The following is a 20,596-nucleotide window of genomic DNA, read 5'->3' on the forward strand; positions in this document are numbered from 1 at the left end:
AGAGACAGTAACTCAAAAGGACCTCACCTGCTGGTACTAAGTTAACTGCACACACCCAGGATGGAGGGTGGGGGTCTGAAGAACATAAATGGGAAAGGAAGTCTGAGGGTGTTAGCTTACCATGGGCTCCATCTGAACCAATTGTGTTTTCTGTGTTTTTTTAAAATATATTTTTATTGATTTCATATTTTTATTTCAGAGAAGAAGGGAGAGGGAGAGATGGAAACATCAATGATGAGAGAGAATCATTGATTGGCCCACACTGGGGATCGAACCCGCAACCTGGGCAGGTGCCCTGACTGAGAATTGAACCCTGACCTCCTGGTTCATAGGTCCATGCTCAACCACTGAGCCACACCAGCTGGGTGAACCAATTGTGTTTTGATAAACACAGCCTGTAGGAGATGAAGGGTTTTGCTTCTTCTGCCGTCTCCTCCATGTCGGCTCTCCTGAGTTTTATAAAGGAACAGGTTACTCATAATTCTCAAGCTGAAATATTTGTAAGGAAGGAGTGTATGATATTCTGACTAAACCAGGAAGTCCGAAGTTGTTAATGTATGAGTCATAATTGTGAGCTTTTTAAAACTGTCTTCCTTAGGGAGCAATTTATTCGTTCTACAAGTATTGGCGAGCCAGGCAGCATGCGAGGCACTGGGGCCATGAACCTGACCAAGATGAGCCTATAACAGCCCTGGAGGAGACAGGTGAAGAAACAGCATCACGGCACAGTGACCTGAAGGGCCGAGGAGGACGCTCATGCTGCGGCGCAGAGGCTGGCCAGACCTGGCGGGGAAGGTAGGAAGTGGTGAGCACCTTCCACATACCAGGAATTGGAGGAGGCAGGGGGCGGTCAGCAGCCAGCAGGACAGAGGTGGAGTTTGGGGTCCAGCTGGGAAGACCGATGTTAACCAGTCACCCCAACAAGCAGAAACGGTCCTTGCCATGGGCACGCGTGGCCATGAAGTCATGCTTTGTGGTTAGCATGTGCCACTGTGCCACGTTCAGGTGTCCCGTGGCATTCCCGTTCCGGAGGGGCCTACCAGTGCCGCCTTCTCCCCGTCTCCCTAGCCACTAACCCGGATCAGATAGTATGTGAGGAAGTGGCATCCCCGAGTAGTGTCCCTGGGGTAGAGACATCCCTCAGGTTCTCCTCGTCAGTGAGTGAAGTGGGTGGGACGCGTTCTGCTTGGTTTTGGAAGCACAGCACAGCTCTTTTCCTTCTTTGTCCCTCCAAAGAGCTTTCTTGGCCCACTGCATCCGAATCCTTGTTAGAGTTTGCTTCCCGACCCCCCTCCCTCGCTGTCCTATTTATAACTTTCAGCTGTTGGCGGGTCTGCAGTGCAGGCCTTTGGGGAGACATACGCAGATCAGGATGCCTGGGAGTTGTCTGAGAACATGGACGGGCGATGCAGACACTCGGGCCAGACTTTGCCCTCGGAATTTATGGTGAACACTCGGATTTGAGAGCTGGGGGTTTGTGATGGACAACGGCCCTGCGTCTATAGCACAGGGAGGTGGGGAAGGCACATTCCACTCAGGCCGGAACTGGCTGAAGCCAGCTTTTTGACTCCAATCAGTCAATAACTTTCTGGCAAAAATTAGAAATCATGGTTTCAGTTACAAGTTGCCTTAGCTAAAGTAACTTAAAACACACACATACACACACAGAGTGGAGTAGTTGGGAAAAAGGGTTTTGGGCCCTGCTGGTGTGGCTCAGCGATTGAGCGTTGACCCATGAACCAGGAGTTCAAGGTTCAATTCCCAGTCAGGGCACATATCAAGGTTGTGGGCCCGATCTCCAGAAGGCGTATGGGAGGCAGCTGATCAGTGATTCTCATCATCGATGTTTCTCTCTCTCTCTCCCTCTCGCTTCCTCTCTCTGAAATCAATAAAAATATATTTAAAAATAAATAAGGGTTTTGAGCAGAGTATGTTTTCTGGACAGAAGATACAGCTGAAGTTGGGTCATTAAATGTGTCTGGTCAGAAACGCACCCAGAGGTTAGTGGAGGTGGAGACTGATGCATGTGTTGGGCTGGCTTAGGTTTAAATCATCCACGCTAGGCCCACCCTGATAAGTGTAAATAATTCCATCTTGACCTCCACATTGTTCCCAGGCCTTCAGAGAGCTACGCATCCCAAATGCTTTTCCTGCTCATTGTCAAGGCCCGAAATAAACCCCATTTGAGAAATTGCCTCCAAAAGTCTGACTTCCCTCGTCGGAAAAGCTGCTGGTGGAGTTCTTTCTTTTAATGACTTCATTCGCCGTTCTATCAGTTCAGTTTGGCTCATGATTCTCTTTGGCCCGTGAATGCAAAGATCCTGCTGTGGCTTCATCATCCGATTCGATTTTTTTCCTTCATGGAGGCCCAGATGAAAAAATGTGTCTCTGGTGCTCAGTATCTTGGCCTGTGACGAGCCTGCAGGGAGGCCCTCCTCCCCTAAATTTGTCTCAGACGTTAGGATGTCAAAGCTAGTTTCAGTCAAAGTCAGCAAAGTCAGCAGAGCCCCAAACCTTCAGTCTGGGGGGGTGGGTGGGGAGTGTTGAATCATTGCTTGCTTGCGTACAGAGCAGTCTGGTCCATGGACGGACCTAGGCAAAGTGCCTGGAAGTCAAAATATTGTATCCAAAGCCATGTTGAAACCTCTCTGTGTTAACTGGCAGGGGAGAAGTGGGAAACTTACCCGCAGTCTTGCGGAGTCCCTGATGTGAACTAGACAAGCATTGGTTGCTCCCTCTGCAGCGCTCTTTGTCCAAGTGGTTGATTACGTTTTCAGCCCAGAGAGTCACCATCAGCTGTGCACGTATCTCTCTCTCTGCTGGCTTGTCTTGGCTTCAGGGTCAGGGTCCGTGTTAGGTCAGTTCCGTCTTCAGGCTGATGAGTGAGGCATGCAGTTGTTGAACGAGTGTATAGTGGTTAATTTCATAAACTCACCCAGGCTAAGAGATGCCGGGATAGCTGGTAAGTCTTTATTTCTGGGTGTGTCTGTCATGGTGTTTCCAGAAAAGACTAGCATTAGAATTGGTAGACAGTAAAGATCACCCTCGCCAATGCAGTGGCATCGTCCAATCATCTGAGGGTCTGAGAAGAAAGGTGGAGAAAGGGTGGATTTGCTCTCTCTGCCTGGGCTGGGCCATCCATCTTCTCCTGCCTATAGACTCTGGCCCTCCTGCTTCTCCGGTGTTCGGACTTGGACCAGGACTTATCGGTACACGATTGGCCCCCTGATTCTTGCACCTTTGGACCCTGACTGAATTAGCCCACCGACCTTCCTGGTCCTCCAGCTTGCAGACAGCTGCTCATGGCACTCTCAGCCTCTATAATGGTGTAAGCCAGCGATTTCCAACCTGCGTGCCACAAGAATGTTTAAAACATGCAGTACCTGACTATTTAGTCTGGGGCACAGACCTCTGTTCCCTTAGCTTGTCAAATAAAAAATGCCAACACAACAATAGCTGTCCAGTGTGAATGACTCAAAATTATATCTATTTTTTGATGAGTCACAGAATTTTAGTAATTAGTTTATGTATGGCAAGAGATGAAAAAGGTTGAAAATAGTTAGTGTGAGCCAATTCCTATAATATGTGTGTTTCTAAGTGTCCACTTATGAATCTACCTATCTAAACATTTATTTTAACCCATCATCCACCCACATCTTTCTGTCTTTTTAAAAATAGCTTTATTGAGATAAAATTCACATAAAGTATCCTTTTATACCATAACATTTTCCCCTTTACAGTGTGCAATCCAGTGATTATTATTATATCAACATTCTTAATTTTTTTTTTTTTTAAGGAACAGATAGGTTCAGTTTGACTCCAGAAACAGAAGCATTCAGTTTAAGAAAGATTTTTTTTTTATTGTGGTAAAATATACACAAAACTTACCATTTTTGCCCTTTTTTTGTTTTTGTGAATCCTGCCTGAGCATATTTTTTCCATTGATTTTCTTAGAGAGAATGGGAAGAGGGAAGGAGGGGGAGAATGAGAGAAAAACATCAATGTGAGACACATTGGTTGCCTGCCGCATGCGCCTTGCATCGGCCGGGGGTTGGCGGTGGGGGGGGGGTGCGGGGGTGCGACCAACACTCTCACCACTAGCCACACCAGACTGGGGAGACAAATGAGGTGAGAGATACACCGCCAGCAAGCAGTGGTTCCCACAGCGTCTCAGCTGAGAGACTAGTTTTCACATTGTCAGTACTTGGCAGACAGATGTGTGGCCCAGGTACACATGACTAGTCCCAGTCTGGGCCACATGCGCCTCTGCACATAGCTCAGCGATGCCCAGACTGCCCTACACCCTGGTCGAGCAGCCGGGCCTGTCGATCTCATGATTGGATATTGTGGTTACTGCAAATTGCAACACAAGTTCCTAAATGCTCACTCTCAACTTGTGGACCAACTGAGACCGGCACTGGTCCATGAATCACACTTTAAGCAAGACTTCACGAGGGGAAACTTCTAGAGCCCGAATAGTTTTCTTCTTGGTTCCCTTTGTTACACACAGATTCTTTTCTCCCAGAGGAGTCCCAGTGCCTGAGTCACCTCCTGGGCTCAGCTGTGGCCCCGAGTTTCCCAGCAAAGCCACGCTGCCCTTGGTGACAAGCCCCGAATCCTGCTGACAGGTGGTTTAGGGCTGGGGCTGGCAGGTAGCCATGAGCCTGCTCCTTGTCTGCAGGGCCAGGCCCTCTTGCCCAGCCACATGTGGTCTCGGCTCCAGTTTCCCGGTCTCTGGATGCTCATGGCTTCTCAGACACTCAGCAGACTGGGGGCCGGTGGGGGAGGGGGAGGTAGCAGAGCGGGGGGCTCCCAGGCTCCCAGGCAGTTGTTAAAGAGAGGGCAGTGGCCAGGTGAGGACAGTTACAGATACAAACTCGTAATAATAGCCGAGGACTGGAAAACCTTTATTGAGATGTAGCAGTCCAACCACAGAGTTGTTAAACAACCATAACTATGTCTTAAATAATCAGTTCAGCTGGTCTCTATTTAACATAATAGCTGCCTATTAAACCTAAATTAAGTACAGAGTTAAATGTCTGTAGGACACACAAACCCCAAAATGACTGCCAAACCCAGAACGAAACCTCTAGCTGGCACGAGCTGGGGAACGTGTCTGCCTGGCCTGGGTGTGCTCCGGCCGGGATGAGGCAGGAGTGCCCCCCACTGCCCAGCTGTCTGAGCTCGACGTACAGTGTTTCCCAGGGTTGGGGTGGGGGGCAGGACAGGCTTTGTAATGCAGCTCAGTCCTGATTACGCCTCAGAAATGTTTTAGTTTCATAGATATGCTCAAATATGCGGAAATATAGAAATGCTCCCCTGTGGCCTCGAATATGCCAGAATGATTATTAGCTCTGTGTGCCTCTCCGTTCTTCCTCCCTTGCTAGAGACAGGTCCTATCCCATAGTTAGAGCCTTCCAGCCCCTGCAGCCTCCTTCCAAACCATCCTCATTCACCTATTCACCTATTCATTCATTCATTCATCATTTACTCATTCATTCGTTCATTCATTTATTCATTTATTCATTCATCACGTATTCATTCATTCACTCGAAAAATACTTCCTCTGCATCTGTTTTGTGCTAAACACCCGAGTAGCAACACAGGGGAAGCAGGCAGAGACCCTGGGGCTTATGATTTGGTGGGAGCGGCAGCCATTGGTCAGAGTGCTCCTCCTAAGAAGCAGTTCAACCCCTGACTCTTTGGATTGTTTCTCCCCGGATCTCTGAGCACCAAGAATAAAAGGTCCTATTTCTGTCTCCTTTCACTTCCTGCATCTGCCTCCTTCCTGCCTAGAGGCCAGCCAAGTCTGCCCACTTAGTCGTGTTTTTTAGGGCACCTTCTTAGGACCACCCACTTACTGGGATGGTAACGAGACATGCATATTCCTCGGCCCCTCCCAGATCTAGTGGAGAAGATTGGCAAAGTCAAGTATTCCTCAAAGTTCGGGACAAACAAGGAATTTCATCTCTTTCCTCTAAGGATGGTTTCATTGCATATGGGAAGATACCTTTCTTGGGGCATGGCTTGGACCACTGAGGCAGGATGGTTTGGACCAGTGGCATTAAAGTCTTGGTTATTCTATACCTATTGTGAATGTATTTATTTAGCTCTTATTTAAAAATGTCATCTAGAAAGAATAAACCTGGATAACACATCAAAACTAGATAGAAGCATCTGATTTGTTTATTAGGCCTTCTAAGTATATTTGTGCATAAGCATTTGCATATTGAAATTTATAAATTATTTCTCATATTATATAGGACATTGGGCTTATTTTTAAAATTATGTACTTTGGTAGGTGATACATCTGTCCTTTCATTGAAGGATAGCAAAGGGGATATTGCAAAATATTTGCTGCAATAATGGGATGTTGGGTCGAATACGATTAGGATCCTTTGGACTAGATACTTTTGAGTTATCATATTTTAGGAAAACGCAATGACAGCAAATAAAACAAAAAGGCCAGCCAGCACTCCTAACCAAAGAGATTACATATGCCCTTCATAGTGGCAAGCTCCCCACTCGCTTCATTCAAACAAATGCCAATTACATAGCCCTTCATCTCCACTGGGACTTGAGTCCACCCTCATCATCTTCCATGGCAACTGTTGCTAGGAAGATGCTCCTTCTCGAGCTGACCTTCCAAAGACGAGCCCACAGCCGGTTGTTTTCCCGCTGAAGGGGATATCAAATGTGCCCCGTAGAGTGAGGGGAAGCACACGCAGAGAGCACAACTAGCAACAGCGTGCATGGGAAGCCCGGGATGGTGTATGTAAGACAGGGTTATCAGGAGATGTTTGGGAATTGGCTTCCATTCCTGGAGGCTGGGGAGATAGAAAAGGATCATTACAAATCTATCCATGCACTTTCTTGTTAGCACAGTGACGGAAGCCCTGCGAGGGAACCTGCTAATTTGACCCCTTTCATTAAGTCTGTCGGCAGCGTGCACATTTCACTGCTTTAACTTTGGCTGCTTCATTCTTTTGATAAAGCTGAATAGTGATAATGACTGTGATAATCACAGCCACCATTCATTGGTGCTTGCTTTGTTCCTGGCTTTGTCCTAAGTGCTTTTCATGAATTACCTCATTTAATCCCCACAGCAACCCTGGGAGGGAGATATCCCAGGGTCCCCTATTGTATGAAGGGAGACACTGAGCAGGGAGAGATGAAATCGCTTGTCCAGTTCAGGTAGCCAGCGGGCACAGCCCTGCACTTGGACCTACTTGACCTTCTATGCTTTCTTCACTGAATTTGATCATTTGCTTTTGGTCTGACACATAGAGGTGACAGTGCATGCAGTGATATTCATTCATTCATTCATTCATCTTCACCAGATGTGAGCCAGGCCAGATGCCAAGCTCACTGAGAACTTGGGTGAATGCTACCCACACCCTTCCCCAGAGAGCTGGGGTTCGGTTCTGTGCAGAACTGAGCTTCCACTGCAGACTCTTCAGTGATTCTGGCTTCCCAGCCTCTTTGAACCTGTCTTTTAACATTTGCCACCGAATTCTCGGTGCTTCGGTTGAAAAGCTGATTTGGTCTGGTGGCCCTGAGGCTCGCCTTGGGTTTCAGACTTGTTCTGTAAATATTGAGCGATTTCCTTATGGTAACTTTGGAGGAAGGCAGAAGGAAGTTCTTGGTCTGTATTAAGGAGACAAGTCTGTATCTTTGTTCACTCTTGATTCCTGTAGGGCGAGGTCTCAAGTGCAACAAGAGCCAAGAAACCAGCTCTCCGGAGCAGAAAGGGAGCTGGGAGGACAGCGGGGAAGCTGGAAAGGAAGCCACACTGTGCGTGGAAAGCTAAGCACTAGGAGGCTGGCAGTGGGAAGGACTGGAATGCAAGGAAGGTGGGAACGCCTGTGTCTGTTCACAGTGGCGCTCAGGCCCTCCCGGAGCCTGGCTCAGTGTTTACCGTGAAGAGGGGACTCCTGCCCAGTTCCTGTGGGAAATAGACAAGGCGCGGTGGTTTGGAAAGCTGCACCGTGGGCACGAGGCACGTGCTGGGCTGGCTTCATTACCACTGGCCTGAGAGCCTCCTCGTGGCTGTGACCACGCCTGCCAATCTCTTCCTCCTTCCTTTTCCTGATTTCCTTTCACACATTCTGCGTCATCTGGCTTTTCAGGTCGGACAAATTAAAATGTTTTATGTCCCCTCTTTGCTGAGCTTGGGATGTTACTGTTTGCACACAGTCTGGAAGCAGATGGAGTCTGATAGAAATCCCAGATGATAACTCAGACTCGAGAGCTCTGAAAACACCCACGCAGCATAAACACCTCTGAGCATGTGAGAGACAGGGAGAGAGACTGAGATAGAAATAGAGACAGAGAGAGGGACAGAGTGAGACGGAAAGAGAGAAATAGACACACACAGAAACAGAGATAAAGAGACCGAGCATCAGCTGATACCATCACCGTTTACACTTTTGGGTCAAGTTGTGCCAGGTCCACCCCTCGGCTTTCAGTCCCCGGGACAATCAATTCTCAATCGTCTCAGTTCCTTGCAGCTGAAGAATATGATGAAAACATGTGAAGCACTTAGTGAGGGTCTGGCATCTACTGAGTGCTCAAGGGTGGCTATTCTTTCCACGAACAAGAGCCTCTCTCCTACTCACCACTCTTGTAATTCCTCACTTGGATTTATAAATTGATTGATCTGAATTTCTTATTCAAAAGAGGATCTTAGTGTTCAATACAAAATGTAACCATGTGGCTTTGTTAAGAAACGGAAATCTAGGGCATAGAGGAGGCGGCGGAATGACTTCTAGGTCCTGGGAGTGGCAGGTCATGTGAGCATGAGGGAAGGGGTCCCTGGTGCCTTTTCTTGTGGCTCAGCCCTGAGGGCTAGGGTAGGAAGGCAGTTGGCATGAGGGAGTGCCCACCAGACACGGGACCTTTCCACGGGCTCTACTGCCTCATCCTAACAAGAGTCCAAGTGGGCCCGGCTGGTGTGGCTCAGTGGTTGAGCGTCGACCTATGAACCAGGAGGTCAGGGTTCAATTCCTGGTCAGGGCACATGCCCGGGTTGTGGGCTCGATCCCTGTTGTGGGGGGTGCAGGAGGCAACTGATCCATGATTCTCTCTTATCATTGATGTTTCTGTCTCTCTCCCTCTCCCTTCCTCTCTGAGATCAATAAAAATATGTTTTTAAAAAGAGCTGTCCTGTCCCACCTCCCTCGTGTAGAGGAGGAAGGACAGGGGTAGCTAAGAAATAACGGCACAGGATTCGAACCCAGGACCACTGGACTCAAAATCACTTGATGGTTTCACACCACCTCGTTTTCCTCAGAGGCGCAGGAGCCCCAGACAGGAGAGAGAGTTTTTCCAAAGTAAAAATAGCAAGAAATGAGGAGAGAGCGGCCACCCAAACACACAGCCATGAAGACACACAGAGGTGCCTTTGACCACACTCCAGGCCACGTGTCTCTGCCGCTGGGACAGGGCACCACAGGCATCTGCCTTTGACTGGGACGGGCCCGGCCCGGCAGAGACAGGGCGCATACCTGTGGTCCGGGGCCTCCCTCCCAGCCCAAGAAATGCCATTTACAGATGGGAAGACGGGGCAAAAGTGAGAAGACAGGAAGGAGAAAAGTCAACAGACACATGGTAGGCATCCTGGGAGGTAGGGTCACAGCCCGGGGAGAGAAAATAGGCCTCAGCCACGGGTCAGGGCGTAAACACAGAGGCCCGGGGCCTGGTTCGCTGGAAGGACCGCTGGGCTGGGCGGGATATGCCCTGTGTGCTGCGGCTTCAGAGGAAGCCGGCTGCTGGGAGGGGGGTGCTGAGCTGAGAGAAAACAGGAGAGAGGACCTTCACGGGGCCAGGCCCCGTCTCTTCCTGCTCAGCCCTCCCACTGGTCCAGACAGGCCTCAGTATGGGGCCAGCAGAGGCCTGTCAGTGTCGGGGAAGGACATTCTGGCCAGGAATGACCCAAGGAAGAGATTCACGGGGTCCTGGCAAACACGGGAGTGCCTTGCACCCTCTTTTTCCTTTCTGCCTTTTCTAGTTAAAAATGATGCTGACGCTTAGAGTTGCTTCTCTGGGTGTGGAGATGGCTTCCAACGGCTCTGCCTACCTGCAGTCTTGGGACTGGCTAATTGTCCACCAAGCAGCTAGTGCCTGCACTGTTCAAGAAAGCAATGGAAGAGGAAAGCCAGGCCCCTCATTAGCCCGGGTGTGTAGGGGCAGGTCTTCAGCGTCTCTGCAGATCCTCTGTGTCTCCTGAAAACCCTCATCTGGGATTCATCTGCCATTTTATGCCAGGGTTAGGGACCAGGCTTATCACAGCCTCTGCTTTATAACTGCCACTCGATTGGCCCAATCAATACCAGTTCACTCACTCATTCATCCTATAGATATATAGTTAAAATGTGTGTGTGTGTGTATATGTATTGATATATATATATGTATATATGTGTATATATATACATATATATATATTATTTATTTATTTATTTATTTCAGAGAGGAAGGGAGAGGGAGAGCTTCCTCCTGCACAACCCACACTGGGGATCCAGCCCTCAATCCAGACATGTGCCCTGACAGGGAATCAAACTGCGACCTCCTGGTTCATAGGTCGACGCTCAACCGCTGAGCCATGCCAGCCGGGCTGCCTCAGTGGTTCTTAACCACACCAGCCGGGCTGCCTCATTGGTTCTTAACCAGAGGGGATTTTGCTCTCCCCCACCCCCTGGGACAATGGCAATGTCTGGAGATACTTTGGCTTGTCACAGCTGGTGGCATCTAGAGGACAGCCCCACAGCAAAGTGCTGTCTGATCCCAAATGTCAGTAGTGCTGCAGTTGAGAAACTGCCACCTGAACAGGAGGCAGTCTTTAAAATGGAAAAGATAGAAGCGTTAGAGTCTCTGATACCTGGGGTGGGGGTGGGGGTGTGAGGGGCCACAGGGGTGTTGGGAGGGCAGGGTTGCCTTCTGCCTCTACAGGAGTTCCCAGCCCCTGTGGACACTGCATTACCCATATGAAAGCCTGGAGATGAATAAAGCCTACTTTGAAGGCTAGCTGGAAGTTATTTGAGCTAATGCTCATAAAATGCCAAACACAGTGCCCAGCACGAGGGAAATGCTCAAGAAATATTAATTCTTCGTTCCTGCCTTCAATGGGAAACAATTTTTCATTCTCCCTTCAGCCCTCTCCGTCAGCAGGAAGATTCCTGGTGTGTGTAACCTGCCACTGTTGGTCTCATTTTTCAATTCTTTAATCATTTTCGTGGTGTTCTGCTGAATTCTGTCCAGTTTTCTCCGTCCTTCTGTTGTGGAACTGGACTCAGACTCCCCAAGGCCAAGGAGTGGGAGAATTATTGCAAAATTCCTGCACTGACACTACCCTTTCTACGCACAAGTGTGTGCCTTCGGAATGGCAACCTCATCCTGCTGACAAGTAATCGGCCAGCCCCATGGGCCTGCCATCTGCTCTTCAGATCTGTGTGTGCATTCTTTCTAGTTGTACAAGTCCTCTGTCTCCAGGTTTTTATAAGGAAGAATTATCAGTAGTAATTGATAAGGAGGTATAATTTTTTTAAAAAAGTTTAGGAGATAAATAAAAAGAGGCACGAGAAAGCTATAGTTTAAAAAAAGTATCTAGGGGGGGCGGGGGGAGGGCTGGGAAGAGATCAAAGAACTTGTATGCATATATGCATAACCCATGGACACAGACAATAGGGTGGTGAGGGCCTGGGCTGGGTGGTGGGGATGGGCTGGAGGGGGTCAATAGAGGAAAAGGGGGGGGGTTGTAATACTTTCAACAATAAAGATTTAACTAATAAAAAAAGTACCTAGGAAGGCTTTTGATAGGAAAGAGAAGGTAACTAGATGAAGAAGGAATTGTGTCGTAAGTTGAAGGGCAACTTTGGGTGTTGCTAATCAGCCTTGACGGTGCACTGAGCAGTGGTGGAAAGGGAGAAGTAAGAATGCCAGCCTCTGTGTGGACTCGTGGCCAGTCTGTCCTTGGGAGTCCACAGTGTGGAGCCCTGAGGCCTAGCTCCCTGGCAGGAAGCAGCAGGAGAAGGTAGTCATCAGAGCCTGGGCTCTGGAATCATATAGACCTTGGTTTGATCCTGGCTTCACCACTTAGTGCATTGAATGACCATGGGAAAATTATCTCCCGTGGTGTGGCTCAGTGGTTGAGCCAGGAGGTCACAGTTCTATTCCCAGTCAGGGCACATGCCCAGGTTGCGGGCTCGATCCCCAGTAGGGTGCATGCAGGAGGCAGCCGATCAATGATTCTCTCTCATCATTGATGTTTCTTTCTCTCCACCTCCCTTCCTCCCTGAAATCAATAAAAATACATATTTTTTAAAAAGACTCCAATTTGGCAGGAGTAAAATTGTCAAATTGGCAGTAATGATACCTCTCCCTAGGAGTGTGTTGTAACCCAGTGCATATAAAACATTGAACGCAGGGCTGGAAACATTGTAAATGCTCAATAACTGTTACTGATGATGATGAAGAAGATAATGACATGATTGTCCACTTAGAATGATCTGCTCTGGTTGTGTGGTCTGGTTATGTATGCATACATACAGGACTGCATGTCCATGAAAAGCTAATGCATACATACACTTGGTTATACACACATACATATATATGAGTGCTAACATACGTATTCTAACTTTTCATGCCCTGCAATTATGTCCTGGAGCTGGCTTATGTGCATCTCTTCCCACCTCTGGGCTCAGTGACAGTATGCTGGTACTTAGCCATAATGGGAATATTTTACAGTGTGGAAATTGGCAAAAAAAAAAAAAAAAAGAAAAAAGCAAGTTTCTTTCTTTTACCCTCAGAGAGCCAATTTGCCGGCACATCACTGCGTATATGTACCTTGCATCCCCAATTAGACTCGGAGTTCCTTTAGGCTCAGGATGTGGGTATCCCCCTTTGATCCCCGCAGGCCTGCATGTGTCTTTTGTGCAGCAGGCTTCAAAGAACGGTGTGAGTCCGTAGGACGGAGGGCGAGGGGATGAAAGCAAAGGAGAGGAGGCAGCGGGAGTGGACTTCACAAAAGCGCAAGAAAACTTGTTTTAGAAAAACGGGTCGATGAGTAGCCAGGCGGGGGCTGAAGGATCAAGAGAGGGAGTGCTTGGGTGGACGAATGGCTTGGTGACAGGAAAGAAAGAATCTAAAAATAAAGTCCAGAGAGAAGATGAAATTTAGGACAGAAGTGGATTCCACATGATTTCAGATCACTGGTTGTGTATTTGTTGAGTTCCATTCTTTCAGGTGAATGGCATTTGTTCAAAATGTTGAGAGAATCAAGGGGTTGAGTATAAGAGCAAAAAATTAGAATCCATCTAATGTCCAGGAGTTGTAAAGTAAATAGGATACATTTACCTTATAGAATATTTAGAAGTCGTAGAAAATGATGGAAAGCTCCCATAAAGTGCCATCAGAGCGATGATGAAAAGCATGCAAATGAGGGTGATGTTACTCACAATGTTGGGGGGGGGAAAGGGCAGTATTCTAGTCCCATTTTTTTATAAGTGCATCTGTATAGAGAAATGTCTGGCAGAGGAGACATTAGAATGCATGGCAGTTACTTCTGGCAGGGTCAGTTTTTCTCCCCTTTTTGCTTATTAGCATTTTCTATTTTTTATATTTATAATACTTCTTTAATTAAAAAACGGAAACATTTAAGATGTTTCCCTCTTTTCCCCCTACACACACATATATATATATATATATATATATATATATATATATATATATATCACACACACACACACACACACACACACTAGAGGTCTGATGCATGAAGATTCATGCAAGAATAGGCCTTCCTTCCCCTGGCTGCTGGCATTGCCTTCGCTCTGGCCCGGAGCCGCCTTCTACCTTTGCGCACTGCCCAGAGGCCTGGAGCGGCCGGGGTGCCCTGGCCACTGCCATCTTTGTTGCGTCAATTTGCATATTTCCTCCTTATTGGCTGTGGGCACAGCCATCTTTGTCATGAAGTGATGGTCAATTTGCATATTCTGTCTTTATTAGATAGGATATGTACACACACATATGATGCATACAGGGTGGGAAAAAAGTAGGTTTATAGTTGTAAGTATGTAAAACACAGTCTATTCTTGTACTATTTTTTATTAATTATTGTATTTTCCATGCAAACAACTGTAAATTTACTTTTGCCCCACCCTGTATTTCGTATATACATGTATCTATATATATTATATATATATATTTGCCTTTACTGACTTTTAAGATCATGCTTCCTTAAGATTGTCAGCAAACTAAGCAGAGATCTGGGGGCCATCAAAGGATTGTCTCTGATTTGTGAGTTTATATAAAAAAAATCTTACATTGATTTCACAAAGCACCGTTGTAACTCTTACACACTCCAGCACATTGCGGTTGATTGACATTGCTTTGATTGAGAAAGAGTCAGCCTCCTGACGTTGGGCTTACAGTCTGCGCCAGTCCTGGGAGCGGGCTTGTTGCATTGCTGAATGGTGACTCCCAGAGCAGCTGGAAAAGCTGGAAGGTTCCATCAGAATAACAAGACAATTCCAAACATACCAGCCTCCCAGAAATGCAGCGCTGGCAACCCAGTGCCCCCAGATCTGCGGGCAGCTCCTCTGGATTCGGTGCCTAATGAACAGCAGGTGTTAGGATGTGGCAATCCTGACTCACAGATGGACGATGCATTTCTGCCCTCAGGGAGCTGGGTTCGCGGGAGGCAGACCTGTGAGCGGAGATTTCCAGTAACGGGTGGGCAGTGCCGTGAGTGAGCAGACACAGGAGAGAGCTCAATCCGTCTTCTAGGACAACAATGGAGGTTGGGAAGTGTCTTCATAACGCTTTCCTGAGAGGCAGAATGGCGTAGTGGCAAAGAGCCTGGACTCTGGAGCTAGAGGGAAAGGGTTTATGTTTTGGCTCTGTGTGCATATTGGGTAGGTTACTTAACTATTCTGCACCTCAGTTTACCAGTCTGTGAAATGGACACAGCCCGAGTCCCTGATTGGAGGGTTATTGTGAGGATTAAATGAGGTAAATACTCATAAGGCGTGTAGAGCAGAGTCTGGCTCCCAGAAGGCTGTGGAAATGTTTGGTGTATGATTATCCCTCAGCGGCTCCTTCCTTTCCTCTCCTTCCCTTCCTACCCCCATTCTTTCGTCTTTTTCTCTCCCCCGTTCTATTCCTCTCTGCCTCTCTCATCCTTCCCACAAAGTAGATTCCATAATCAAAGGATTAATCCCTGCATTCTGAAAGAAGATGGAATCTACTCCAGGGCCAGAAGCATGGAACAGACTGTTGAATCTCAGAGGGAAGGCAGGGCTGGGTGGGCAGGTGGGAAGAAATCAACCAAAGAACTTGTATGCATATGTGCATAACCCATGGAAACTCCATCTTGTATTAAATTATTAACTTAGTAAGGAAGAAGAGTGTGCGTGCCAGCAGGTGCTGGGTGGACTCGGGCAACTCTTTTTAGTCTCCCTCAAATAGTTGCTTTATTTATAACATGGGGAAAATAGTGGTTTCAAGCTCAGCTTTGCCATGAGGACTAATATACATACGACATGTATGTTAATGCCTTGCTCTGAAAGAGATCCGTATTTTTGTTATTATGTGATTTTCTTTGTTGTACTCAGCAGGCTCTTTTAATCCACATGTTCATGCCTTTCTTCCATGGAGCATTTTTTCTCTGTTGGTTTTCTGATTTTTCCCTTGCCCCATTTTCTCCTCCCAGTGAACAGAAATTGGATTTATTGGAGATTCTCCAAACATCTTGACTTTTCTCTCATATTTACAAATCTTCCCTTTTATGTGCTAGGAGATTTTATTTTAATCCTTATTCTTTACACGATTGCTTTCCCTTAAGTATCTAGGGGTCTCATTTGTTTCCTATATTCCAGAATTTCTTGCTGTATCTAGTCTATGGATGGTGTGCTGCCTTGTTTTCTAGAGATGTTACGAATTCCAAAAACAACAACAAAAACAACAAAACCGTTCTTATCATTTTAAGATATATGGGCCAGGGTGTAAGCAGTTAATATTTTAAATCATCCCTTTTGTCCCATCTATTGATTCCCTCCCCAAAGACCCTTTTAAGATAACTTCTGCATTTTTTGGTAGATTCCAAAATTCATGTTTTCTATAGAAATTTTGGAAGGTTAGAAGAAATGCAAGTAAGAAATAAACATTACCATGAATCCCGCCATCATTCCAGAGGTAATATTAACATTTTCTTGTTTATACTTCCAGTTTTCTTATGCATATGAAAAAGTGAAATCCTACTATACAGTTGTTTTTTAACATGTTACACTTGTTTTACACATATTGTACACATATTACATGTTATTAATATTCTAAACATTTCTTGGTAAATGTATGATATTACAGGTACATACCAACATTTATTGACTCAATCCTCTCATTGTTGAACATTTCTGGCTTTTTTAAGTGCAGAAATGTGCGTCCTTTTAGATAAATACTTGCACAAGCTATTGGTTATTTTTTAGAATGCATGAGTGAAAGGTCTTGCGGAGACTCTTCTCCTATAATCCCAAAAGGATGTCCAGAAAGGGTCCTATGAAATTAGGACCCTGCCAGCAACCAGGGCTGTGATTAATGTAAGAATTCCTTAACTTTGCTGGCGAATTTGAAGAAGAGACAACAATTTAAATTCAATACAATGCCTTCCAAAGCTGGCTGGTCATCAGAATCGTCTGGTGTGTGTATGTATGTGTTTAAATTTTGGGGCTGGGTGCATATTTAGGTCACAGATTCTTGCCCCCGGCCCTGGAAACTGATCCACTGGGTTCAGTGCTGGGCTATGGAATCTATTGTAAACAAGCTTCAGAGGCTCCTAATGATGAACTGGGTTGAAGACACCATCTTGCAACTGAAGAGTCTGGGGGAACTGTCGGGCAGATGCCAGGGTGCAGGTGTTCCCCAGGAGGGCGGGCAGTGATGGGGAGAACAGGAAAGGAGCATTCTGCAAGCAGGACCATTTCCCTCTCAATACGAAGAGCGGAAGTACAAGCTCTCAGTGAGGACTGAGGACTCCGAGCACGGGAGCCTTGGGCAGCTCCCTTTGCATCTCTGGTCCCCAGTGTTTGTGTCAACTGAAACGGACGAACCCATCGGGGACTTTTCAGACTGTGGGAGCCCAAAGCCCCACAGGGGGTGGCTGAGTATGCCAAAGTCCAGGCTTTGCCCAGCCCACCAGCCCCAGCGCCCCCAACTCTGTCTAGTTTATATGGGGGTCCTATTTCAGATTTTGTTTGGAGAAATATTTGCTGTTGCCAAACAGTTTGAAAAAAATCTCCAGACTAAATGACCTTGTTAGTTCTAAATGCCAAAAAGATTTGTGAATAAAGGCCAGGGGGAGGAGGAACAGCCCAGAATATGGGTTGAATGGATAGAAGAGTAAGCCAGAATGGGCATTTTATTTATTTTTATTTAAAATACATTTTTATTGATTTCAGAGAGGAAGGGAGAAGGAGAGAGAGAGACACATCAACAATGAGAGAGAATCATTGATCAGCTGCCTTCTGCGCTCCCTACACTGGGGATCGAACCCACAACCTGAGCATATGCCCTGACCAGGAATCGAACCGTGACCTCCTGGTTCATAGGTCGACACTCAACCACTGAGCCACGCCAGTGGGACCAGAATGGATATTTTAGACCTCATTTTAATTTGGGGCTGACCCTTTGGGTTTGTGGTAGTAGCTTCCAGTTTCCCCCTTGGAATCAGTGTAGTGCCTGAGTCACCTCAGTGTGACCCCCAAGGAGAATTCTGTCTGCCTTCCCATCAGACTCTTAGATTACATTTGCTGGGGGAAGTCCCTTACTCCACAGGACCCTGAGGCCCAGAGAAGTCATGGAGGGTCCTCTGCTCATACTTCGGTCATGTCTTGCTGTTTTAAAGTTTTTCAACAATAGAGTGTGTTTGACCTCCCTCCAGCCTCCTTTCAAGCTGAGAGTTGAAGGTGTTCTGCTGAATGCTGAGCAAACAAAGCTTTGGCGAACTTGCTGCTTTGATCTCAGAGAATTCATAGGAGCAAGAAGGGAGGAGATGAGCCAGGGGCCCTGGAGGGATTAACTGTGAAAACCTGGCCAGGCTTTGTTGGACGGGGAAGCTAGGGTGGGGTGTCGGGTGTCTGGGGAACAGATGTGAACCTGACTTGATCTTCTGCAGCTGCAGACAGAGGTTTGCCAGAGGTGAACACCAGTTCCCGCAGAGGCCAGAAGCCCGCTCGGGGTAGCCCGCCAGTGGTCTTTCCTCCCACCGGAGCTGGACTGAGTGCGGGGTCTTTGCAATTCGATTCCAGTGACTATGTAACAGGTTGGATGAAGAAGGGGTTTCTTTTGAGAAACCAGTTGGTGGGTTTTATCTCTGTGTTATTATATTCATTTCGTAACATCCCAGAGAGGTGCTGGAGGGACATAACCAGCCTTCCTGAGTGACCTTTCGCTGCTTTCTGATCTCAGTTAGAATGGTGGGCTGGGCAAGGTGGGGCTGGGTCAGAAAATGAGCTGTTTCCTCCAGAGCAGCATGTCCCTGAGTTTGTTCCAGGGAATATCAGTCCCAAGAGATGTTCCAAAAGGATCACGATCACCCGGGTGGTGTGGCTCAGTGGTTGAGCATCGACCTATGAATCAGGAGGTCGAGGTTCGATTCCCAGTCAGGGCACATGCCCAGTTCCAGGCTCCATCCCCAGTAAGGGACATGCAGGAGGCAGCCGATCTATGATTCTCTCTCATCATTTATGTTTCTATATCTCCTTCTCCCTTCCTCTCTGAAATCAATAAAAATAAAAACAAAAGGTTCACGATCCAATAGATTTGGGAAATTCTGTGTTTTCCTCTGGAGACTTCTAGCGCACATTGGAATTCTAAAGGCTCTGACATGTCATATAGTTAAAAATATTCTTTGACTTTATTGAGCTCCACACTTCTCAGTTAACCAGGAAATCATGATCTTTTTGGTGAATCAGTATCTTTTTTTGACTCATCCATCACTAAGTGAATCACACTTCAGGAAGGCTGGTCTATGGGTTGGGGAAATAGAGGATTACACTTGGCGCTCACAGGGTGGGGGTTCCTGAAGCCTCTCCTTTTGTCCTTAACGGCTTCAACCACCTGGGAGTTCTTTCTTAGGAACCCACTCCCCTGCACTATTCTAGCTACATTTGCTCTGCTTTCAATTTCATTTGGAGAAAAAAATTGAAAAGCTGAAACAAGGTTGAGTCAAATTTCTACATAGAGGAAGACATTTTACGACTTAGGATGAAGGTCAGGCTGGTGTGCTCAGTGGTTGGGCGTTGACCCATGAACCAGAAGGTCATGGTTTGATTCCTGGTCAGAGCATATGCCCAGGTTGTGGGTTTGATCCCCAGGAGTGGGTGTGCAGGAGGCAGCTTGATTCTCTCTCGTCATTGATGTTTCTATTTCTCTTTCCCTCCCCCTTCCTCTCTCTGAAATCAATAAAAGCATATTTTAAAGAAAGACTTAGAATGAGGCTCTTTCTAATTTCTAGTTCCATATTTCTCCCTTCAGAAGGAGCCAGAAGTGGCCAGAATGTAGCATCCTTTTGGTCACAGTAAATGTCTCAGGAATGGGTAGTTGACCCATAAACCAATCAGGTGCCAATAGAGTTCATCTCAGGCCTTTTGGTTGAGGAACATATAAATGAGTATTGTTTTTCCACTGCGCTTAAGAGCTGTGAGAAGGCGAGCCTGAGGCTTCCAACTTGAACTCAAGACCCAGTTCTGATACTCTAGACCAGTGGTCGGCAAACTCATTAGTCAACAGGGCCAAATATCAACAGTACAACGATTGAAATTTCTTTTGAGAGCCAAATTTTTTTAAACTTAAACGATATAGGTAGGTACATTGTTATTAACTTAATTAGGGTACTCCTAAGGCTTAGGAAGAGCCACACTTAAGGGGCCAAAGAGCCGCATGTGGCTCGAGAGCCACAGTTTGCCGACCACTGCCCTAGACCATGCTGAGAGCCTCCAGGACCTGAATGTCCATCATCTGTACCAAAAGCAATGCTTGAAAGCTGCATTCGACCCTGTTCAGCTTGTCTGGAAATTTCTGAGAAGGCCCTTTGAGTTTGAAAAACGGCATGTTTCATTAATGATGGCTCCAGAAGGTTGAATCCAGACCCGGGTTCCCTGTGGGCGCTCAGTGAGAACCTGCTGATGGATGTGTTATGACACCCCATCACGTTGCATTTTGAGTTTTGAAACAGCTTTGTTAGAGATGCCCAGCACCCCGTTCTCGGACTTTATTTTTATTGGAGTCCAGGAATCAGACAGTGACGCTGTTTGGTCCCCAGCAGCCTAGAAAGGCAGCTCCCTACGCAGTTCGTCCCGGCTGCACTCTAAGTGAGCCCAAGGCAAACATGACAGTAAGGAGGCCCGCCCCCTTCTCATACACGCATCCCCGGGGCCTCGTCCCCACCAGGCTCTTGGCCGAGGTGTGTGCTTTCAGAGGTGCAGAGGGGGGCTGTTTGAGTTTCAGAGACACTTAACTGCTGGGCTGGGCAGAACTACGGTCTGTTCAGACGAGACGCTTGTAGTTAAGTAAGAGCCACGTACAACTGTCTGAGATATGTCCATAA

The 20,596-nt window shown here is 47.0% G+C and overlaps 1 long non-coding RNA gene across 1 annotated transcript in view; it reads left to right on the forward strand.

Annotated features, from left to right (window-relative positions):
- Window positions 1-634: 634 nt before the first annotated feature.
- Window positions 635-20,596, forward strand: part of LOC111823252 — a 31,647-nt gene continuing 11,685 nt past the window's right edge. Inside the window, exon 1 of the long non-coding RNA XR_002826259.1 lies at window positions 635-795. This is a non-coding gene — a long non-coding RNA (uncharacterized LOC111823252). The remainder of the gene's footprint in view (window positions 796-20,596) is intronic.

This window comes from Myotis lucifugus, unplaced genomic scaffold (genome assembly GCF_000147115.1).
Source record: "Myotis lucifugus unplaced genomic scaffold, Myoluc2.0 scaffold_431, whole genome shotgun sequence".
Classification (NCBI taxonomy): Eukaryota; Metazoa; Chordata; class Mammalia; order Chiroptera; family Vespertilionidae; genus Myotis; species Myotis lucifugus.